Raw genomic sequence first — 25533 nt, 5'->3', positions numbered from 1 at the left:
TCTGTGTAACACAGGCCCAAACACATGGATTAGCATCGCTTCGGTCAGTAACTAATGGTTGAGCAGAAGCAGAAAGTGAAGCAACATCATTTACACCCAACACCTTAAGAAGTACTGTTACATCTAGGCAATTACATATACCAAGTACATCCCAACTAGATTCAGGACTAACAGACTCATATCAATTTTTGCTTCATGTGTCATTAACACCTAATGGAATGTTCAGAGGTGTTTACAAGTCCAAAGTAATAATGTATCACTCTTAATTAATGCACGGGAAAAATTTCATGAAAGTCTCAGTGGAAGAAGGCAGCTGTTAAAGAGATTGCTTCATATCTCAGTCACAGACTGCCCCCTCCTTTCCCACTATGAAATGGAGAACGAGTAGGTTACAGGTGTGAGAAACCAAAATAATAGGCTTGGCCACACAACACAAAGAGATAATTAAGAAAGTGTCACACATTTTCCTTCCAATAATCTTTGAAAAGTTGAAGAGTGGAACTTATGTTTAAAAAACAGAGTACTGTACTGTTTGAAGATGCTTCAAGTACTAGTGCTGAAAATGAAGACAAAACACAGTACCCTTATAATGGCATATGCTAGATAATATGAGTCAACGCTCAACACTTACTTCAGAACTCTAAGTACATTTCAGGGTTTATCCAGAAGAAAACACTATTTTCCAGTCTCTTCTCAATATGAGAGAGATTCTAGATCTTATTTTATTAAGCATTAACATCTGTTTTAACAGAAACCCTGAGAGAATTCTGTACTGTCCTCTAAAATCATAACTCAAATACACTCAGTGGGTCCAAGGTTATGACAGAATCATTCAAACCTCAAGGTATTTCTCATACAAACATGCAAAAAAAAGCACATCTTCCCCAAAGGTCAGTACATCTTTTACAATTTCAGAACACAGAAACTAAATTAAATACTGAGTTTAAAAATAATTGAAACCTCCAAACTCATCTTCTACAGGCAATACAAATTCACTGTCATGACTACATTTTTTCAGAAGCAGATTTATGACCAGTTTTTAACAAAAAGGGTACCAGGGTGTTAAGCATGGAAGAAATCAAGAACACAGCAAATGGAAAGACAAAGACATTCCAACAGATACTTCATCAACCTGCTCCATTTGCATGTGCAGCATTTCACCACTGTATTTTTCTAGGCAATAGTGTCCTGCCTTTTAGAACTAATCCTAAACGCATGCTAGATTAAAAACATCGGTACAATGTCAAACACTCTCTTTTTGTTTTCCCTGTCCATTAGAAAGCCAGGAGTCAGTGTCAACACAGAGAAAACTTTGCAAAGATCCCCACACAACTGGCAAAATACTCTTGTCCTTTATCTGCTGCAACCAGGACTGAAGCCCAATGAAGTCAAATATTTTCATTTCTCAACTGACCTTAGTGAAACCAAATAAAATTAAACAGGAGCATCTGGATTTTGATTTAGTCCTACCCAACCATACTCACCAAGTAGGTGCCACTAGTCTAATGAACACAATTCCTCTAAAGAGGAACAGTTCTCCAAAATGGTGAAATAAACAACTGAAACCTGTACTGAAAAGCAGGTAACAAGCATACATATTCCCAAATTCAGCCAAATGCAAAAAATACTCCTATTAGAATTGTTATGGATTAAAAAATATTTTCAGTCATGCCTACCAACCAAATATCTATTTATAAATTTGTCTGTAGAGGACTAATGCTTTTTTGGTTAGGTAAGGGAGAGACTAAAGCCTGGGAAAAAATGTTGAAAATTTTCACACTTTAAATGTCTGAAGTAACATTCAGTTCAGAATATAACTAAGTTTGCTCAGCCAACCTTTAAGACTAAACATCTGATTCAACACAAACCAATATATTCTGGTTTTAATGGCACTCTTATGGAAAAATACCTCATCTGTGTGAATGACTGCTTCTCTGAGCAGTTATCCAGCTATCAGAGAGTCTATTACACCTGCAATTCTATATACATGTAGCAAAACATAAGCTCAGCAGCATCAGGCAGAGCCCCCACCACAGGTTTACACCGAGCAGAGGTGTTCTAGCAGCAGTAATTTATCTATTCTTGCCATGTAACTTTAACAGCTTTTCAGTGTGGATGCTGGCAATCACTGACTTCCATTGTTCCCCAAATTGTCTAACAACATTTTCAAATGCTTTTCAGTTTTAGCAGATAATAAAACATAAAATCACTATCATATCCATCCTCTTTTGGTGCTCCCCTCTAAAAACTAACTCATAAACTGCTCTCCTAATAAAACTCTATTTCTGTGAGAACACAGCTCTCCCAATTTGAAGGATCCAGATTCCTGCTCCCAGCAAGTTTTCAAAATCCTGTGGTAAGGATTTATGATCAATTTCTCTGCAAAACACAGACATTAAAAATAAATTATGGGTGTGTATGTGTCACCTTCCCAGCCCTCTCCCCACCGCATGCACTTCCACCCCCAGCTCCTTTGCTGGCTTTCATGCAGATTTGTGCCAGACACTCGGCATCCTCATTAAGTGGTGTCTGGCAACCTGCCTAAGCTTTAGTGGGTTCTGGGAATGCCAATATATTAACCAGAGGACTTTTTGCATACCCTGGAGAGATTTTTATTCTAGAAAAGTCAACCATTTGGCACTAAGAAAACTTACTTCAAATCTAAGAAAGCTCTTCACTGGCAATAAGAAGAAAAAATGCATTTACATTCCTCTTACATTTCTGTCTCCTACCTGAAAGAAAAGTTTGATATTGAGCAAGATCATTCAAACACAGTTTAAAAGGTCAGTGTTCTCTGTAGTAGGATTTTAGAGAAAAGAACAACAGATACAAACAACACAGACACAGCACAACATCAAGAAAATTATTAATTTTCAGTCCCTTGTCTCTTGTGACCAAAATAATCTTAATCAGGAAGATTAAATTTACCAGTTATTGTGCTGAGTGATAATGAATGGTGATATGGATGCCTGAAAATTTCCATTGCTTTACTAAACAATAAGAAAAAGCATTTAGTCAAGTGCATCTACATTTAGCATACTGCAAATATGCTAAATCAAAGCATACACTACAGAAATGAATATAGTAAATAAATATAGATGATGAATACCAAGACATACTGCCAGCATGAAATACAGGACACACTGCAATGTCATGCTCTTATTCACCTGCAAGCATTCTTTCTACTGCTGTCCCCTTAGAGTTACTATTATTCAACTGACAGTCTCAGAACTAAGCAAATAAAACTCTCTAAGAAGAAAAAAAAATCGCATTCCTTTTTCAAATATGAGGTTCAAAAGAACACAATGGAAAAAAGAAAGGCCCGTGGCTTTCCTTTACTTGAATATTCTGCCCATGCGGCACACAGAGAAAGTACACTGGACAAATGTGTCATTTCAAGATCATTTCTTCAGACTTGTGTGCCCAGAGAATCCAATTCATTTCAAGAAGTTAGTCAAGTAATCTGCTACCATATAGATATCACTACCCATTATTATTATAAGTTCCTTCAAATTGACACCTACTTCAAACTCACCATCTTTATTTGTGCAAAAAATTGCCAACTTCCTGACATCAGCTTCAAAACACCACGGTCCCTTTATAATGGCCAATTAGAATAAGAGATTCAGCAAGAATCAATTAAAATCAATTCCATTTAAATGTTTTAGTGTACTAAGATTATGTTTGGTGTGAAAGAAATTTTTAGCTATCTAGGCTGCCTTTGCTTAGATATCAACCTTCTAGGCAAGACAGCTATTCTTAAAAATAGCTGTCAACTGAGAAAAGAAAATGTATATGCATGAATCATTTCACTACAGGGTTGGATTCCCAGCAACTGATGCACCACTGTTCTGGCATCAGTGCCTTTAACGAGCAGCTGATACTAGATTGGTGCCATTGAAGAATTTCACGGTTACCACAGAACCAATCTGCGGAAAAATTCATCTCCAAACTCCTAGAAGTATTTGCATTCTGTAACTGGCAATGCACTTGCAGGGAGCTGTTTTGAACCAGACAGGGAAAAAAAAAAAAAAAAAAACTTTTCCAAGACCACTCACAAATTAAATGCAATAACCATGACTCCTGATGCAAGAGTTGCTGAACAGGTACATACTTTTTAACAGTTAATTTCTCTTAGAGACTATGCTAAGTTAAAATACTTTTAAAGTATTTCTCAATTATTTCAATAATTATTTACTTCTTTCTGGCACATCATATCCACATTTGGAAATTTCCAAATATTTTGGAATATTCCAAATTATTTCAGAGAGTGTCATTGACATAAAACTCGTTCTTAGTGGAAGAGCAGCACTAGACAGGGTACTGCAGTGTAGCCACTGGTGCTGAATAGATCACATAGACACAGCTCAAGGTATGGTGAAAGGAAAGAGAAAGTTTATTTTTCCTCCCATGATTTATAGGTTTCTGACCACGGCCAGGGATTGGATGGTCAGGATAACACTTTCCCACTCCATTGCCCATGAGAGATGTCCATCACAAGACGTGTAACAGAAGGAATGTATACCTATCTCTATGTTTACAGTTACTGTCCTGGGAAAGTCTTAGAAAACTATGTCAGCAAGCTCAGAAGCTGAGTTTTCAGGGCAACACTGCAGGACAGCTGAGAGAGAGCTAAATTTTGGTCAAGATAATCAGAAAGAAAACTTCCAGTCCCCTCTTCCCCTCTTGCAAAAATACACCTTCAATGCAGGGAAAACTAACAATTCCTCATTTCAAGTCTCACGTTAATGTTCTGTGCAAAGAAAATAGCATTTTGTCTACTGAAAAATAAAAAAAGGCCAGGTTAGTTCTAAATTCCTAGGTTAAGCTACTGCCCAATGGCTTTAATCTTACCACATTTAATACAAGTGTGCCTCAATCTTGAATCTCAACTTCCTTGTACTTCCATAAGTTTTCTTGTAAGAAGTCTAAGGTCCTGAAGACTGAAAACTTCATCAGTCAAATGCTGCCTAGTGCCTGTAAGGTTTCAGTTAACAAAAACCAGTGATCTCAGATATTGTGTCTCACATTGTTAGCGCATTCTGGGTTACACACTGATCACCATTTAGGCCCACTCTGGCATCTGAATTTCCTGGAGAATATTGATACGCCTTAGGTGGATACAATAATGATCTTCACATACCTGAGTTGGAACCAACTGTGCTGGTATAAACACTGATTATACAAAAAGATGTGTTTCTATTTCTATGTATAACTGTAGAGAGTTGACACATTCCACTTCGAGTTCTCCTCATGCTGGTCACTTTGTGTATCACAGTAACTTAATACCTGGTGCTAAAATGCCAGTACAGATATAGATGTTCAGATTATCATCTCTATCTCAGCTAATATGGATAAGGGGATGTTGATTAGGCTGCTTCCCACCAGCGCACTGGTTCTCCAGCAAAACTTCTCCTTTCATTTACAGCCTCTAAGCCATAATATTTTTATGTTCATTAGTGGAATCAAACACGTGCGCACCATGCACAGTAACTTAATTCTACTCAAAGATGCATCATATGTTAGAGAGCTCGGGATCATTGCAAAGAACAGGCTCCCCAAAACACTTTCCTAGAATTTAAATTGGAAAACAGAATTGAAGTTTTGTCTAACCAACATACCCAGGTGTTGAAGCACCAGCAAGAACACTGCCCCTACTTAGGCAGCATTTATGTTCTTACCTCATCTATGACTACCGGTAATTGTCCCTTGGGCTTTCTTGTGGCGAAAACTCTCTCCCTTTTTGGCCAGCTTCAGATTTATGATGCTGGAGACATTTCACTCTTCGTGCTACGTGATCCACCTTTCCAGTCCACAAATATTTTAATGCAGGATGTTTTTGGTTTGGAAGCACAGAAAACACTCTTAAAGGAGCTTTCCATCCTGACAAGGAGATGTCTGTGCTTTTAGATGAACAAACTTTTATAACACCAAACAGTATTTTTAACACCACATCAAATTATTCACCAGATATTTGTTCTCCTGCACAACCATTTGCTATTCAGAAAAGGTTCTGAATCCCACTAAAATCTGTATCATTCTGGGTGTTCAGATCGCCCAGGAAAACAGAAGTTACTTTTGCATTTTGCCTGCTTCCTGTTTGCTTTTCACTGAACTTAAACCTACACACAACGGGGTGTTTGCCTCTTCAGCAAGCATCAAACCGTAGCCTACGCATAACTACCTACCCACCTACATGACAGAAAACCTGGCACACCATTCAGAAATTTGGGATGCACATATTCACTGCAAACAATGCAGGCAGGCGTGTGATACAGGCAGGCAAAGATCGACTTCTGCTAATAAACTTTTTTTTAAGGAAAAAAAAGGCACTTCATCAAATATAGGTCACTGGTGCGTGAGCCCGGCAGCCGCACTGCCGCTTTGCCTTCCTGCGAAAGTTGTCCGCCCGGCGCTGGGCGCGCACCTCGGCCGGGCATCCCCGCCAGGGTCTCCCCGCGGAGCCGGGCAGCGACACCAGCCCTGACCCAGCGGCCGCACGGAGCTCCGCTACGTACTCCGGAGCAGCCGGAGAGGACGTGCCGCGCACTCCGTGCTCCCCAGCGCCCTGCCCGCCGCCGCGGCTCCGCAGCCCCGCTCGCCTCCGCCTCTCCTGCGGAGCCCCGGGGGTCTCCCGTCCGGGTTGCCCCTCCGGCCGCTTCCCGGGCCAGTCGGGGCAGGACGGCGGCGGGCGGCAGAGGGGCTCCCCGGAGCCCCGGCCGGCCCCCGCTATCAGCGGTACCTGTCACGCTGCCCTGGCCCCGGCCGGCACCCCCGCCTTCCCCCCCAGGTGCCGCGGAGGGACGCGCTCAGCCCGGCCCGGCGGCGGCCGGGGGGAGCGGGCACTGCCCCCGCCGCGGCAGGGAGGGTGGGCGAGCGCAGCCGGAGACCCCCGGCAGCCGCCGCCTCGTCCCCCGCACGCTCGCAGACCTTCAACTCGGGCCTCCCGCACTTTCTCTGGCACTTTCCGCGGCGGCGCCCCCCGGCCGCCCCCGGCCCCGCCGCGGCGGGCAGCACTCACCTCCCGCCGGCCCCCGCCGCTCGCCCCCGCGCCGCGCCGGCCTCCTCCGGAGCGCCTCGCCTCCTCCCCCTGCCTGTCTCCGGCAGCCGCACTCCCTGCGCTGAAGCTGTGCCTGCCTCCAACTCATCCCCAGCCTCTCCTCCTCCGCCCCCCCGCCCTGCCCGCCCCGCTGGCTGCCGCCTGTCTGCAGCGAGTCTGGCTCCGGCGGGCGGGCGGGCGGGCGCGGGGGCCGCCGGCGGGGGGGCGGGCGGAGCGGGGGAGGGGAGGCGGCGCTCCCGCCCGGCCCCGCAGCCCACACTGACACCTGCCGGGTGGATGTGCGCGGCTCCGGCTCCGCGGGACCGGCCCCCGACTGCGGCGGGGGGCGCCCCAGATGCCGCCCGTGACTCGCCTTCCCGGAGAGAAACCTAATGAGGTTCAGCAAGGGTCTGGGGAGGAGTAACCCCAAGTACTAGCGCTATTGGGGTTGGCGACCTTCTAGAGAACAGCAGTGTGGAGAAGGACCTGAGAGTTGTGGGGGGTAACAAGTTGACCATGAGCCGGCGGTGCCTTTGAAGCTCTGAGAGCCAATGGGATCCTGGGGTGCATCGGGAAATGTACGGCCTGCAGGTTGAAAGAGGTGATCCTCCCCCATTACTTGGTCCTAGTGAGGCCACATCTGGAGCGCTGTGTCCAGTTCTGGGCTCCTCAGTACGAGAAAGACAAGGAGCTATGGCAGAGGGTCCAGCAGAGGCCACAAAGACCAAACATCTCTCTTAACAGGAGACACTGGAGGAGCTGGGCCTGTTCAGCCTGGAGAAGACGGAGACTGGATCTCATTAATGGAGGTAAATATCTCAAAGGCGGGTGCAAGAGCATGGTGCCAGGCTCTTTTCAGTGGTGCCCAGCACCTGGACATGGAGCAATGGCCATAAACCAAAAAAGGAGTTTCACTTCAATGTAAGGAAGAACTTCTTGACCTTGAGGGTGGCAGGCTGCCCAGGGAAGTTGTAGAGTCTCCATCTCTGGATGTTTCCTGTCTCATCTGCTCTAGGTGACCCTGGCTTGGCAGGGGGTTTAGACCAGATGATCTCCAGAGGTCCTTTCCAACCCTAACGATTCTGTGAGCTGCTCTGGTAGTGTGGGAATGGCCCTGCTCCGAGACTGGCGGCAAGGAGGAGCCCCAGTGTCCACGGGGCAGCCCCACAACACCCACCAGCCCTCAGGCAGCCCCTGCCCCTGCACCTCTGTAAAGGTCAGGACTGGCACAGGGCAGGGGAAACAAAAAAAAGTACACTTTGTCCCATGCAGAATGATAAATTTTTTAACTTTTCAAAAAATGTTGCAAGACAGGAAAACCCAGTTCACGTCAGGGCCCAGCAGGCACGAACTCAAGGCAGCTTCTGCCTTGCCTGTGTTCACTTGCAGGCACTGTCCATTCCAGGCTCAGTAATGCAGTCCCACACAGAACTGTCACGCATTCACCAGCCCTTGGCCTCCCCCTATCCATGTTAATATCCTTTGGGTTGCAGGCCCGTGGTAGGGATTATGTAGTAAAATGGCCACCTTAATCTCAACTATGCCCAAACCACTTGGGAACACGTATAGCAACCAAAGTTGCTATTACATGTTTAAACACAGGAGTATTTGCACATACCATTCTCACAGAAATAAAGAAGTCCCTATTTCTGGGAGCACTGGACTACCCAGAGAGGTCGTGGAGTCTCCCTCACTGGAGATACTCACAAACCATCTGGACGCAATCCTGTGCTCTGTGCTCTGGAATGAACCTGCTTGAGCAGGGAGGCTGGACCAGATGACCCACTGTGGTCCCTTTCAACTTGACCCATTCTCTGATTTCTGTTAATTTAGAGAATCAGCCCCAGTTCACATTCCCGTCCACAATGTACTCTAAAGACTTTTCCCTTCCCAGTTACACCTGTGAGCCTAAGAATGAAGAGGATAAATAGCAGGGATGAGGTAACATGAAGAAGTGTAAACAATGCTAACTTAAAGCATGTGCATGTTGGATTCAAATGTGCTTGTTTCACTTTTTGCCTCACCTCTCCCAAATTGCAGGTTGGAAGGAAGATATAAGTCTGCTTGAAGGAGCCAGGAATCTGCCAACCCAGAATTCAAAGCACCAAGCCATGAAGATTGTGGAGGTGATGGCCTGAAGTTGGTGCTGTGGGTAACTATTTGACTGGAAAAGGGGGAACTACCAGATTACTTCCAAAACAGAGAAACATTCAGAGCAGCAGTGAAATATTATTTTAGCAAACATAGTTTGGATTAAGCCACAAGGAGCCAAAGAACATCAAACACTACAGAAAGAGCTTCCAGTAATATGGATAATTATTTGGGCTACTTGTCCTGAGAGTTGCAAAAATCATCAAGAGGTCACAGGGTTAATCCCTAACTTGGCATTTATAATTCATTTATTTTTACTCTAACCAACTGGGAGAAACTCGATTTTAAGTTTGCTCTGTAGTTAGCCACCAAGAGTCAAGTGCTCCATTTCCAAAAGTGCCCTATTAATCTGTATATACTTCATAACAAGTTAATCTGACACACTTCAGTTGTATTCCCTTCAATGACTTCTCAAGGAATACCAGTCATTCACTTCCATCAAGAGAGTCTTCCCACGTGCAAAGGAATATCCTAACCCATGGAAGACCTTGAAAAGCATAAAAAAAATCACCTACCGAGTAACAAATTATTTCTATACAATACCTCTTGAGTGAAAAGATTTGCCTGGCAGCAGTTTGGGATATTTTGGGCACGTAGGAGGAGGAGGACAGCAAAAAGTGATGAAAATGCATAGACATGCTCAGAAAGCATTGTGATGGATGCACGTATGGAAAGTGAAATGCTGAGAACACTCTGTGCTCATGATACTCCTATCCAAGATGTCTCTGGAGGAGAGAACCTGCAACCTAACATATAGGGGACAACATTTCCTCAGGTATACAAGTTCTTTACCTTTTAATCACCAAAATTTCCATTTAAAGTTCTGTTCAGTGTCTTGCTCCACAAACGTGTCTGAAGAATGTCAGTATTTTTGAAGCTTAGAGAGACAGTTAACATTTTTTCCCTGACAAAGTTATATATCATAGGAGAACTTGGACTTGTGTAGAGGTTTCACTATAAAGACAATCCCAGGGAGAGTTTTGTTATATGAAGAAACTTATCTTAAAAAATAAAAAAAGAAAGCCCCAACATCTCTTCAGTGAAAGCCATACTCACAGTATCATGACATTGTGTTCTCATATCCATAAGGCTGCACAGACATCCTGACTGTGTCCTGGATGAAAAAGTGAAAAATCTTATAAATTATTTAAGGTGTAGGCAGATCTGTGCATGAATTTCATTTTTTTCTTTATCTTCCTCTCTAAACATAGCAATGGTATAGCTAATATTTGGACTGTTGGAGGTTTTGTTGGGGTTTTTTTTTACTACTTTATTGTTCATCTGGTAGTAAAAGTAACTTCAGTGTTACTGGCAGACAGCAAGGTGCTCTGTTCCTAAGGGTGTAACTTAACAATATAAGCACCACTTACCCCTCCCATGTCCAGAACCCCAGTGCAAGAACCAAAGAAACCTGGCAGATAGAATCCCTGCTATTCTATAATAAATACTTGGCCCAATCATGCTATTAGATATGGTAGGAGATACACAGTCTGGTGAAGCACTTAGGTCTGCGTGTCCATATCGATCCCTGGTGGGCCCCTTTTCTGGGCTTGTTACACATGCTGTAACTGCTATCACTTCTTCCTTCCCAGTCTGGCAGTCTGCAAGACGTGCTGCACTGCTAGGGAGGAAGTCAGTGGGGAAAGCAAGTATTTGAACAATTATACTGAGAAGAACAAATTTGAATCCGGGAACATAAAGGCTGTTGGTTTTAGTTACTGGTGACTCATCTTGTTTCCCACCAGGAAGCCACAGATCAGTGTATTTCAAGTATTGCTGATTCCTATTATCTGTTACGCTGAGAGAACAAGGAGGAAGAAATTAAAAACACTCAAACCACAGTAAGAACACAGCTAAATAACATATGGGCACGTCATAAACCAGCCTCGCTAAACTACACATAAAAGCATGCTACAAATAAAACACCTAAAACTAGTCAGAAGAGTATTTGGTAGGGTTTGTTGCAGGTCATCCAGATTCCTCTCCCAGCTGTCCACCAGGAGCAGATAAGCACTGCTCATACTTCCAAACCTGGGGCTGTTTTCAAAAACAAAGACTGCAGCCTTACTGGAACCCTGAAGTAGACAGGGACAGAAACACCTTCAATATGCCAGCTTCCAAAAATCCCCACTCAATCTAGCCTCTGGAGTGGGGGGCAGGGCTTGGTTTTGGTGGTTTGGTTTTTTTTTTGGTGGTTTATTGTCTTAGGTTGCAATGCAAGATGTAATCAAAAGTATGTATCCTATTACCATCTGTTAAAACCAGGTGGGGCAGTGTTCTTTATCTCTTCCACAACCCATCCCTCATAACTCCAGGGGGATATCTTCTGTTAATGTGCATTGAGTCAGTCGCTGCATGGCTGATAAAATGACATCACCCCATTGTGAGATGCTCCACAGCGGGGAGGAGCCAAGCATTCCTACCTGGGTATAATCTGAGACACAAAACACCACAGGCAGCCTTTCTCCACCGGATTCCCTGAGCAAGACCAGACCCATCTACACCACTGAACCTTCAGAGGAAAACTACATCCTTCTACAGGATCATTGCTTCAAGAGAACCACATCTGTCACTCTACGGAGACTGCAGCCACCATTTAATCAGACTGCTACCAACACTCTGACCAACGGGGTGTTAGGTTGCATTCTGTCAGTGGTTTTTCTTTTTACTACTGCATTTTTATTTTAATTTTCCTAGTAAAGAACTGTTATTCCTATTCCCATATCTTTCCCTGAGAGCCCCTTGATTTCAAGATTATAATAATTAAGATCTGGGGTGGGGGGGGTTTACATTTTTCCATTTCAAGGGAGACTCCTGCCTTCCTTAGCAGACACCTGTCTTTTCAAACCAAGACTTTATTATCATGGCAGAGTCTAGTGAGGGAAGCATTATAACAGAGAAAAAACATGACAATTCTCTCACTAAAGCCAGGAAGTTACATTCTTTCTCTTGGATGATTCTCAAAAAGCTCATTCATTCCAAGGGCTTCCACTCTCCTTCCTAGTTAGACTAACCAGAGTACACCAGGGGAGAAAATTTCTATATTAGGTAATTTATGGAACTAATGGCAAGCAAACAAGTCTCTTCAGAATTTTAAAAATCAGTTAACATACATAAAACCATGCCACAGGCTTGCCATTATGGTTTTGGCCATTTTGAAGGAAAAAGGTCTATTAAATATTTTAGGAAAGACTCTGAAATTTTCCAGAATGGTTCATGATCTTAATTCAAATTCAAATGTTTCAAATTCTAAATTGTAGAGGGACGGAGGCCTCAGTCTTCCCTGGGCTTCAGAGAGGTGCAAGGCCTTGACACGCACCTCAGTGGCTGAGCAGATGTGTGCAGATGGTCTTAATACAGAGCCCTTTGGCCAGATACATGACCCAGACTGACTGTATTTCCAACATGTCACAGGAGTGTGAAATTGTGTCACTCCAGAGAGTGCACCGTCCAACTTGTATGCCTTGTTAAGTAGGTGGTAGGTATGAAAGCAATGACAGGGAGAAAATGTGTGTAAGGATGTAAGGATGGTAGCACAAGAAAGATTACTTCTTTTCCTGTTGTAGAAAATTCTCTGCCTCTTCTACTCATTCACTGAAATTAGACTCCAGCTCATTTGTTGTTCCTGGGTGCACACATATACACACGTTCATTCTGCAACACGTTGTTCATCTGCCAATTCCACCCACACACCTGCAGACCCCATCATGAGATGTCAATCTCAGTTTTAGAAATCCCACATATCTTAAGAGATGTTTTGGTTTTCTTGTCTTGATGGACATAACTAAAAAAGGTTTTCATGCTAAATAAAATGTAATGTCACACTGTAATCTTAGTGAGCACTATGAATATCAGAAGCACCCCAAGACTCTCCAAACTGTAACAGAAGCAATGCCACCCTCCTTTTCCTAAAAGGAGGTCTAAAGCAATAAAGTTCACAACAAGTGAGCACAGATCAGGTTGCCAGGTCTACTTTCACCTTCTGATGAATCAGCCAAGAAAGCTATGATGCCAAAACTCTCTGCAAGGAACCAAGAAAAAGGGGCTGGAATCAAATTGTATCTCATAAGATAATACCATGAATATTACCATAATAAACAGAGAAATTACACATGCTGTGTAAGAGGAGCTGGGCTACATCTTATTGTACAGAGCCAATAATGTATGTAGCAACTAGACAATATTTGATCATCAAATAAGAAATGAATTCTTGTCTTAACCTGTCTGTTCTACAGGATGTACTCTGTTGTCATGAATTTACAAACAATTTATATTTTCAGCTTCGCAAAATAAAGTCTTTGCCACATGAAAGGCAAAAGTTTTTTGTTTATAATACCATTTATCAAATATATTTTTAATATCTTTCCCAGGTCTCAGACTGATTTGTGTTGGAGGACAAGTCTCAATTTTCCATTATATAGATACAGAATTTAAATTATAAAATAAATATGATTTGCTTTAAGAATGTACTCTGAGAACAGGCATAATTGGGAACTGATCCAAATTCTCCTGGTTTATTCTGTCTACTGGAACACAAAGCAGCTATTCACTGCTTGTTATTCTACACTTTTTGATTTAATGTACTACCAAAACCCCCTTTTTCTCCAAAAAACATTTCCAGAATTACTTTCTTAGCTACCAGTCCTACTGTACTGGCTTATCTCAGTTCTGAGGTCAGTAATTAGTTTGTAAAGCACTTGTAAATGAAAGAATTGACAAATATTGTTAGAAAAGATCCTCTTTTCAGGTTCACATCAGAAATCCCACTGACTTCAGCAGAATAGAAATGATCAGACTAATTTTGCACACACATACACAGAAAACCTACAGAAAAAGTATTGAATAAACAATGTGTTGCCCACCTACTGTGTCAAATGAAGCCATGAGCTAAAAACCCTAAAACCTTGGAAAGTCTTATGTGAAGAAAAGGGTATCATATGACAGGAATGCATAATAGAACTGATAACCAAGAACAGCATCATCATCATCATCATCTTATGTTTAACTGTAATGGTCAAATCAGCACTGCAACCTACAACCTTCTGGTTTTATGTTCACTAATATCATAATTCCTATTAAGTTGCCTGTCTTCCTACCTTCCATAACATTCCCAATAACTGGACACATTCATATGTGTTTAAAAGCCATTCCATTCTTCTTCTTCAGGTCTTAGAATATTTCTATCTTTCTATTTAAACACTAAAATAAAAAATCCCTAATTTTTGGAAATAAGGACCATTTTCACTGTTTTCCTGGGACAGTACAGAGGCATCTGGTCAACACTTAAACTTTAAAATATAACTACCTTCATTTTAAGAACCTTACCCTTTGAATAAAGTTCTTCTGGTTCTGCCCTTCAACTCTCCCAAAAGATAAAGCTGCAGAGCTCTGAGAACTTCCCAGTGTCCACTTACTACAACTCCTCCTTTTCTCTTTCTTGGATTTTTTTTTTTGCCTCTGTTTTTGGGCTTCTTTTCAATGAAAGCCTTTGCATAAATGCAGCATTGAAAAAGGTTTTACCATCAGAGAAGACAACTAAATTAAAGCAAATAGGTTGGACAGAGGACACAAATCAAATTGCATATATTTTCATATAGTATAGCAGATGAGTGTTTTTCACGCCCAATAGGAACATGGCCTTCAGGGACCCCAGGCTAACACTGACCACTGAATCAGATATCCATATTGTCCATAACAAGCACAAGTGAAACCTGCTGCTGACCACAGGCTTACTTTACTTCATCTGCTGCTCTAAGCAAATGCATTTTTTATGTCTGGAAAAGTGTTTTCACAATTGATTAGATAAATACTGCAAATTAGACTGTTATATTATTACCTTATATTAGTTACCTTCTAGGTAACTCCTCCCAAAAGGATCTTAGGAACTATTCTCTATGCTCTTTCTTGTTAAATGAATCCCAGTGACTTTTTTTATCTTCCCCACTGTTTTTACATATCACCTATAATATATTTTTAATATTGAAAATCTGCATATGCAGTTGTTTAATGCCTTTCATTAAAGGCTCTCAAAGCATTTTGTTGTCACTAATCAGTTCAATCTCACCAACCCAGGCATACACAAGCATTATTCCTATTCTGTAGACAAGAAAACAACTACCGAGAGGACTGAGTGGCAGAATTCATTCCTGCATTCAAACTCCAACCACTAGATCACAAACTGCTTGCAAAAAGACCAACTGTTCTCTCATGCTCAGAGCTGTAGGACTTCATTAACAGGAGTTCCTCCAATAACTTGCTGTGTCTTCTCTCAGATACTTCCTTAGCCACTCATTTATTGGCAGGTTACCTACAGATGCTAACATAGCATACAGACACCAAGAACAGAGGCCAGTACAAAATAAGCTATTAAAAAGGCATTTTCACAGTTATTTTAGCATCAGTTTAACAAGTTGCAAAATACATAAAAGCTACAGATTTTTACATGTTTTTCCTTCAACACACTGTTTACTTCTTGGGCCACCATCTTCAGCATTCTTCACTGTCAGCTGAATTACTTTAAACAAGACACTACTGGAAAAAAATATTCAGAACATGTGAAAGGAAAAAAGAGTTTCTACATCTCAAAATGTTAACTTCAAAGCTTCATTTTGTCTTTATAGGTACCATCCTAACAGGTCGTACATACATCTCTCAAGTGAGTGTTAGAAGTACTAAGAAGTGCCCTGTCATGTTGTGAAAATAATACTTCAGTTCAGATGTTTAACATGAGATGAATGAAACCCCCCTGTATTTCTCTCTCAAATCTATGAAGTGGGGAACTACGATGTTCCAGGATAGTCTCTGCAACTGATTAGAAATGGTACAGATTATACACTATGTAACACAGACTTTCACAAGTGAACCAGTTTTTCTAGGTTAGGAATTTACACAATAGGCAGCAATGCCATATACTAGAGTTTTGGAGGGTTTTTTTAAATATTAAGTGATATGATTACAATCCTAACACAGAAAACAAAAATCCTGTTCCAGAGTAATGCAACTTTGGAAATTCTTCTGATATAATATTAACAATTGCAGAAATATGAATCAAATTACACTGTGAAATTGACCTTTAGTTTTGCTTATTTTCTATTATTAAGTTACCATCTCTAGAGTAGCTTGATCTTCATTGCATAGAATGGAAACTGCTTAAAGGATGAATCAGCAACACATATGGAAAGAAGTTGCTCTTGGTACAAATTTTGCCTCACTTGTGCAGATTAACATCTTGCTTTTGCTCATATTGACTACAGCACACTCTAACAGTAGGAATTCATGAATGAATTGTCACAAGTTAAGCTAGGATGTCAAATTTACTATAAATCGGTTAATCTTCAGTTGTTTTCTATAAAATGTGTACTATGCCCCAGCAGCACATGCAAAAGTGCAAAAATTGGTCCTTAACCAAGAAAATGAACGGCTTGGAATTGGCTCATACTGATCTGACAATAACAATTTGCATGCAGGCAGTTAATGCAAAACAGCTGACTTAGAGTAATTTCCTTAGAATGAGGAGATAGAGACTGAACAGATTATTCATGTATGTATACTCTTGATATACATGCACTTACATTATGTTGGACAGTCTGGCAACATTTTGATAAAATATACAGCTACACCTGGACCTTATGCCAATCTAAGTTACCTTGTTTCCAGAAAGTTTCACTTCTTCAACCTACGTTTTTCTGGCAAGGTGAAAATGTGTGGAATAATGTCCTTGTTCCACAAACTTGAAACTTTTCACCATTGTGCAAACAAGGGCACATAAATACCTGCTTATGGCTTATTTGTGGCTATGCCATTCACAGACTTTTAGCACATAACAATCCCAAACTTCAAAACTCAACAACTCCATAAAGCCTGTTCCTGCTCTCAGGTTTTAGAACTAATATCTTAAGGTTTATTTGTTTAATCTTTATAGCTTTTACAGTGCAGTTTATTTATTTCTCTTCTGTACTCAGTTTGTTACTCTGAGAGCATGAAAGATGAGCAACAACAAAACTTGAATTACACCCCATGCAGAGAGGCCACGCAGCGACCTCAGAGCCTCCCCCAGGAAAACAGGCACAATGTTATCTCCAAGCCCTTTCTCCCTCCAAATATCTGCCCTTCTGCTGGGGGCAAGGCAGCAGAGCAAAGAAGATATTGTTCTGTTCAACCCCATTCCTGGCACCACAGCCCAACAGCAGCACGCAAATCTTGGCAGGGAACACCGGTGCCTGGGCCGCTTGAACAGTTGCATGGGGCACGCAGCCAGAGGCTGCCCAGCTGCTGCTGGAAGGGGCTCCAAGTCACCCTCTCACCTACTGGGCCTCTCTGGTTCCACAAACCACTCACCCATATGGTGAAAATTGGAGCGATATCAAGGAGACTTCCCCCCATCCACAAGTCCTTCCGTTAACTTGTATGGGCTTTACTTGGTAGTTAACTGCAACGATCCAGGCACAGGCTAGATGCTGAATTCATTTAAAGAGTCCTCAGAATCACGTCTGCTACCAGAAAAAAAACCCAAAACCACTTTGGAGTCAGAATAGCTGTGATTTTTCTGTTCCTAAAGAGAATTACATGAGCATAGGAATTTATTTGTCAGTGGGCAGTCTCAGCTTTGTACTAGACATATGATTTTACAGGAAATCCAGATGTCATTTAGAACAGTGTCAAAAGTCAGACTAAAATTAGTATTCACTGAATGAGTTTTTAAAAGAAAAAATATGCTCTTCAGCTTAAAGGAAGAACTGTAAAAATATCTCAGACTCTTGTATTTCTCTTAGCAATGTCAATAGGGTTTCTCTTGTACAAATATGTAAGTCTAAAGAATCAAGAATGAAAATACTTCCCATGTTTCTGTTTGGATATGGCTCATAACTTGGGATCAAATTATGAGTCACAGTTCCCCCAGAGTACAGAATTGTCCACCACTTCTATCTGATTTACATGCACAAAATCTACCTACATGAAAAGTCTTTAAAAGACCAAGATGGATTCTCAATATTTATTTAGCAAAAAATTGAAACTATTTTCATCAGTCTTAGGTTTACTTAGGCAATACCAGAACTCTCTGCACACTAGTCCACTAGTCATTCAAAGCAGGGAAAAATGCCCAAAGTACTACTTATTTTGTTTTGAGACAGCCACACCAAAGCTCTACCTACCACTCTACAGAGTGAGTTCACCTTCATGCCATGCTGTGCCTACCCAAATTGTAGCAGTCACCCACTTTCACTGAATAAAATGGTGCTTTATTTGTAAAGATGTAAATAAAGCTCTCTTTGTTCATGAAAGATCCCTATTCTTTTCAGCAAAAGGCATGATCTCATCATTCTGATATAATTGTCCCATTAATTGCATGAAAAGAAACTTTGCATTGCCACAGCTGAAACAGATCACTCTAGCAGGTGAATTTGAGAGTCTAGAGGGATGTTTACAATTTACCTCATCAGCAGGAAGAAGAATATATGTCATTTAGCTATTCCCTAAGAGTAAGAAAGACAGCAAAATCAGCATGGGGCTAGGCTGACATCAAGATGCCATTCAAAGAGTATCCAGACCCAACAATGTCTCAGCCAGATAATAAGGCTTTTATGATCAGTTGGCCCTCAGCTGCATTGCAAAATTCCATTTCAGAAAGGGATTAAAGATATCTATTAGTCAGGAACATTCCATTGCACCTTCAAGAAAACCCATTTACATTAATGGCTGGTGTTGATATTTTCTGCTGCATGGTCCTCTTTAAGTTCTGCAAAGACATATTTTACCTAGCTTTTTGATCAATTGCGGGTTTGTGGTTAAAAAATGTTGAGCTTTGTGAATCGCAGCAAGGAGTTTCAGAAAGAAATTATTATTCTAGTTAGGGGTTTGTTTTTTTTAAGAAAAAAAAACATTATGGTCATACAATAAATAAATTTCTCTGTTGTAACAGAGAGTACCATTCAATACAGATTTTGAGCTACAGTTTTTTTTTCAAATCACTCTTCCTTTCAGAGTTCCAAACAAATTGAATAAAAAGTGATCAGACACAATACCTGTATGAAAGAAAAATCCTTTCTTTCGGATACATCTCAGTAAGCAGTCTCAGCAACTTAACACTCACTTTTGAACTGACACAGTACTTGAGTCATTCTAAAACAAACATTGCAAGAGTCAACTACAATAGACACGGTGTTACCCTTCAGTGCTTTGAGAGTTTCAATTTATTGAGACTGACAATTACAGCAGCTTGATGCTGAAATAGCAGTACTAATCCGGGGAGGTGGCATAGTCACCACCCCTGGATGTGTTTAAAAAAAGACTGGATTTGGCACTCAGTGCCATGGTTTAGTTGAGATGTTAGGGCATGGGTTGGACTCAGTGATCTTGAAGGTCTCTTCCAACCTTGTGATTCTGTGATTCTGGATGCAAGAATGCTGCGTTAAGCAGCCAGCATGTTCTCCAAGTCCCACTAGGAAGACCCAAGTCCTCATAACAATATACTGTCCTTGGTGATTTGAAATTTGTGAATATAGAGTTACAAGATTAGACCTATACCCTAAGCACTACAGAAGGCAGAAACAGAAGTAAAACTATCTCCACTGCAAGTCCTTCTACTTCTCCCAGTTGGATACAGTGGTGCACATTGACACCATGCCAGAACAGGTCAACAGACTTTTCACCTTTCCTCCTGCTCATCCTCTCATGTCCCTAGGATTGCAGTTCCACCCTTGCAGTCACATCACTGCTACTTGGATTTCACTTAAAATATCCAGTTTGCCTTTTTTGTTTCAGAGTTTGTATCTGACTCCACATAAAACATAAAACAGCTGTTTTATCTGCTTTTGACCATGAACTCTTGGATTTTGGGCCTAAGGACAAATACATCTTCGTCTTCAACAGGAAGATCCATTTGAGAGACCATATATCAGTCTGACCTGCTAGAGATTATGTCTATCATATTAACATAGAAAATGGACCTCCTCCTTTTCCCAGATAAACAAGTAAGGCAAATTCTTGGCAAGAGGAGCCATAAATTGCCTCCTTTAGATATCATTATTTATAAAGTTTCATATCCTGAGACATATTAACTAGGCTGAGCACTGTGGAGTTCTTCCTCTGCAAAGAGGAAGTATGGCCTCCCACACTAATAAGTCCTCAACTCCTGCATCTCAATGAACAAATGCTTTAGCAACTCCCACATTACCACATTAACTCAAAAGCATCTTAGGACAACCTTCATGTTAGCATTTCAGCATATATGAATAGGATTCCTGAGAAAGCAGGATTACAAGAACTGCAGTGTGCTCCAGGGCACTGACAGACCCCCCCCCACCCCCAGTCTCTTCTGTTGCTCCTGCAGCAGCTATTCCCCGTTTTGTTGAGTTATGAAATGAGAGCATCTGGATTTCAACCCAATTTCATCAAAGAATGGCACCTGTAGGTGGGCTGGTCTTTAGTCAAGCCGACAAAGGTATCCTCATACTCAGCATCACTGTTCCAAGCTGGCCTGCTTTCCACTCCAGCATGTCTTTCTGACTCAAACAGGCTCTGAATACTGACACCCTGCTCTAAGTCACATGCCTATAGAAGGGAGCAGATCAGCAGCATGGGTGGCTCCTGGCTGTGGAAGTGTCAGAAGCAGCTTTTGCAGGGTGAGGGGTGTCTACAAGACCCCCGCCCCTGCAGCAGATATGCTTGCTTCCACCCAAGTTTTGGAATAACTAATTTATCTCAAGAAACTCCTCCAGCTCAGAAGAGGTTACAACCTCCAGCCGCCTGTCATCACCCTTCTGCTTGAGATTATCTGCTGGAGGGGCTCTTATTACAAATGTTCCACAATCTGTTGCCTTCTAAGAGAACCAAGTTAACTTTAAATAAAAAAAAAAAAAAAAAAAGTCGTTTCAACCTAACTCATTTTGACAGACAAGTTAGAAAATGACAACATGCACAACGAACAGATCTGAGATGATGATAATCACCAGCTGAAAAGAGGGTGACAAGCAGCTGAGGGGCAGTTATATCTTCTGAAAACATAGCAAGATCCAGGCAGGAACTTCTGCCCACGACTTCATTAAACTACAGTTTTGTCTTCTAAAACACAGCTTATTTTCTATACATTGCTAGAATAAAGAAAAATTATTTCTCATCTGTGTAGCTAAAGCTAACATCTTCTATTTAATCCACCAACAACACTCCTTCTGCACAGCCAAGTGTTAAAGTATACAAAGTCACTTCCCAAAATCTTTTTTTAACGAACTGTCAACTTCCTTACCTTCAGTGAATCAACATTTTTCTATTTGTCTCATTCTATACTCCACCAAAAAAAAAAGCTGCTTCATTTTTTATGTTACAAATGCAAGCTCTATGTTCGTATACAAGTATCTCTTTCATTCTACACTCATATGTGTTTTTGCAATGACACAAAATAAATTTCATCTTTCTACAAAAGAGTTGATAAGGAACTCTGCCATAAACCCCCCCACCATGATAACCTTACTGAAGCAGTGAAGGAGAATCTCACCTAGACCCTTCCTAAGAGGGTAACATCATACTGCAGCACAGCTGTTTTCGTATCTGGTGATGCTAGTGATCATTCTTCTTGGGAGCAATCCTGTATTGCTGTACTAGTTCTGGGAAGCCTCAGCTCTTCTGGGGGAGGGTCCTGTTTGTTTGGAGTTTGGAAGGGATTTTTTTTTTACGCTCAAATATCTTTTTGTGTTTGCAGCTGTACTGACAAGCCTAACAGACTAGTTCCATACAGGCCATACAGGCATTGCCTGGAGTTTTGGCAGTAATTCCTCTGAGGACTCCAGGAGTGATCACAATGGAGAGGGGTACACAGAAACTATAGAGCCTATGCAAGAAATAGGTAACATATGCAAGAGGCTTTGAAATAACTTCCTAACATACAACAGCTGCCTAATATGGATTGACTGATCCCAGGAAAAGCTATGCAGTTGTGAAGGAGCAGCAAATGAGTTTTGGGGAATCAAATAATTTGCCTGCATTAAATGGTTTATATAAGTAAACGGTGAGATTAAGTACCAACTGTTGCTCTAGGTATGCAAATGTTTTCAAAATTTCATTCCATCATTTAATTTACTTGATTTCTAAAAATGCCAAACCTCTGCAATTAGTACTCAACTACACAATGCGTTGCTAGTCTGTAAGTCAGCATTATTTCCACATGCAAGTTTGAGACTCACAGTTGTGTTTTCACTGTTAAAACCAGGTAAGAATCTTAATCTCAAGATCTCAGGTTATGCTCACATCCTGTTCACACACATCTTGCTTTCTGTTTTGTCACAAGGACAATACAGCTCAGACACTCTCCACTACCACTTCTGTACTTTCATTTAATTATTTTAGTTTTTTAATTCTTTTAATATTTATTCAATTTTCAGCTATTGTTAACAACCAACAGCATCAAAATTTTCCTTTCTTCTTTTTGACTCCTTAGAGAAAAAGCTAAAGGGCTGGTGAATACGTAGTTTTAAAGTTTAAAACCACTAAAAGTTAATGCTGTTAGTTCTTTTCCTCCATGGTTATTCATACCAAATATTCATACCACATTTACAAGACCATGAAGTATGTACAGTAAGCCTTCAAAAGGAATGATTTTGTGGGGACTTCCTAAAGGTAACATCTGTTTAAACCATTAGAAAATGAAGTTAAACAGTTCACTCAAATTTCTTTTGTCAGGTCATCTCTAGATTTCATTACATGAATCTTTCCTAGCAATTTCTTTCCCTAACACTCAGCAGTACAATTTAGAAAGGAAAGCATATTTTTTCAAGAGAGGCTTGGAACTGAACACAAGGTCCAAATATTCTTGAATTTTGGAAAGTCTACTCCATACTGTTGTCTTTATTTACACCGGAAGAGAGAGAGAAAACTGAGAGAAGCTGTAGCAATATCAAAATAAGGAGGACTTTTAATACTTTGCCTTTTACCCAGTGTTTCCAGTAGAGAAAATAAATCAAGAAACCACTCCAGTACCAAACACTGCAATGAAAATGTAAAACCCACAATGTAATACTAGAATTTCCTAAAACCTACAGTACAGACTGTCAGACAATACACAGGATGACACATCATGATTTATCTGAAAGGTGGGTTAAATTAAAAGCCTTCATTGTTTTGGCATTGCCTTCCCTTTCTGTGGAGGTCCTGGTTCTCCAAACACTGATAGACAGCATCCACAGGAACAAACTGAAGCTCTGAGCTGATTTTCACACAATTGCTGAAAACCTGTAAGATAAAGGTGAAGAACCACTGAAGAACAGATTACTAAGACAGAAAAAAAAATCTGCAATATGAGGACAGAAGATACTTCCTTCTGAATACAGAAATTCCACTTGCCTAGCTATCATCCGTTACTATGAACCAACTTTCAAAGACTATTTCTCTCTAGTACTCATGAGTCATTTTCTAACATCGCGTCTTTGGCAGCTTGAAGCATTTTGAAAGTGGAAAGCAAATAAAATTGCTTTTAATGCACTCATAAGAGGGTACTTCAGGTTTTTTAAAAGCCATTTTTTCTCTATCTTTTAGCTGCTAGGAGGCTTTAAATGGGACCCCTGTAGGTTTTTGTCTGTAAACCATGCGAGGGCATAAAAGCTTGGAAAACTTGCAGAGATTCTGAAGCAGGTTCACACAGCTTCATTGAAACTGTGTGTGGTTTTGAAGCTCACCAGGGCTCTACTCACCAGGAACCACTTAAAATTGCCAACTTATGAAGCAGATTTAAAACTCATAAAGGATTATGATGAACACCTAAGACTTATTTTGTAGGCTTCCAGCTTGAAAGAAAAAACCCATTCTGTAAATAGGTAGGAATGGGTTTTCATTCTCTAAAGGTTTTGGGGTATTGTTTCCTTGAAAACACATACAGGAGCCTGAAAAAGGGATCAGAATAACCTCTGTAAACACAGCCTGAATTAACCTGCATCCAAGTGATTTACCTGTATTAAAAGAATCAAACTGATCAATCCATTATACAAACACATGGTGGCTCAACTACCCTAAAAGCACTTGCAGGATGGTTATAATCAAAATGCATCAAATCGTTCCATCTTTGGAGATGATTCTTCTCAACCCACTTTACTATCAAACAGAACAGCCAGCAAGAAAAGAAGGCTTGGAAAACCATCATAAATACTATGAGAAATGAGAAACTACTTTCATTTATATGAAGAATCAGTCAAAGAAGATTTCATGACTCATACCATTCTCTATTTTGTATTGTAACATTTACTAGGACTTGGTGCTGCAAAAGAAAATGGAAAAACGTTGGTTTGAATGGCAAGGGAGGCACAAAAATTTGTCACAATAGAGTCTAATATAGTATTTTCTTCTTTTTGTACATATAAAGTCATCTTTGAAGGCTCTGAAAGTTCTCTGAGCAAAGATTGCCAGATTGGGCTTTTACTTCAGTCAACACAGAAACTCTAGCAAGATCCCAAGAAGATAATGGACAGAAATTAAACTGCTTTTCATGTTTTCTGATGGCAAGCAGTACAGTGGAAGATGTTTGATACTATTTAAATTTGTTATGGGACTGATTTTTCCACTAGTGGTTGCTTTTGGCTTTTATAGTCATTAATTATAAATTTTATATTCATTGAAAATAAAGAATACTCAACAGTCCTGTTGATTTCAGATTAAACATTCAACACAACAGCAGCTGTGCAGTGCCAGGAAATCAATGTCACTGTTCACTAGGGTCATAAAGTACATGGGGTTGGTCATAGAAGCTTATTTTTCCACAATCACAACCAGCCATGGAATTAATTGCTAACTTGGCAAGGTCTACGTAACAACTCTTCTGCTCATATATAATACACCAAAAGCATTGACATTTTTTCCCTATTTGGCTTGGAATCCATTGGCCTACACCAAATAATCAAAATTTGTACTATATAAGCCCGTGCACAAGAGCAGGAGGAAGTAGAGATCAGCAGGTTCTGAAGTCCTTACACTAGCTGAGGTTTTTAAGAGCTTCCAGAGGTGCAAAGGGGAATGTTCAAACTGTGAAGAGGATGCCAAAACATTTATTCCTGCCTATTTGGAGGGGACAGAGATCCTGACTTCAAATGTAGGGACAGGAAGCAAAAGACACTGACTAGGTGCTTAAAAGACTGCTGCCAAAGGAAGTTCCAGCACACACCTTGTGTGTACACTTGTAGCACCCTTCAGTGCTTCAAAAGGGGGAAGGGAAGGGAAGGGAAGGGAAGGGAAGGGAAGGGAAGGGAAGGGAAGGGAAGGGAAGGGAAGGGAAGGGAAGGGAAGGGAAGGGAAGGGAAGGGAAGGGAAGGGAAGGGAAGGGAAGGGAAGGGAAGGGAAGGGAAGGGAAGGGAAGGGAAGGGAAGGGA

The 25533-nt window shown here is 41.0% G+C and overlaps 1 protein-coding gene across 2 annotated transcripts in view; it reads right to left on the bottom strand.

The window, feature by feature from the left end:
- The window catches only part of LDLRAD4 (low density lipoprotein receptor class A domain containing 4), a 272964-nt gene extending 265924 nt beyond the window's left edge, over nucleotides 1-7040 (bottom strand). Inside the window, exon 1 of one of the 2 annotated variants that reach the window (XM_014255081.2) lies at nucleotides 7022-7040. The gene's annotated coding sequence lies outside the window, so the exon portion shown is untranslated. The remainder of the gene's footprint in view (nucleotides 1-7021) is intronic. The other variant, XM_005517283.3, reaches the window with a different exon arrangement.
- Nucleotides 7041-25533: the final 18493 nt, after the last annotated feature.

Source organism: Pseudopodoces humilis, chromosome 1 (assembly GCF_049639895.1).
Source record: "Pseudopodoces humilis isolate 2021_Gansu_Grassland_sample_001 chromosome 1, ASM4963989v1, whole genome shotgun sequence".
NCBI lineage: Eukaryota > Metazoa > Chordata > Aves > Passeriformes > Paridae > Pseudopodoces > Pseudopodoces humilis.
This window is presented reverse-complemented; position numbering and strand designations above follow the sequence as displayed.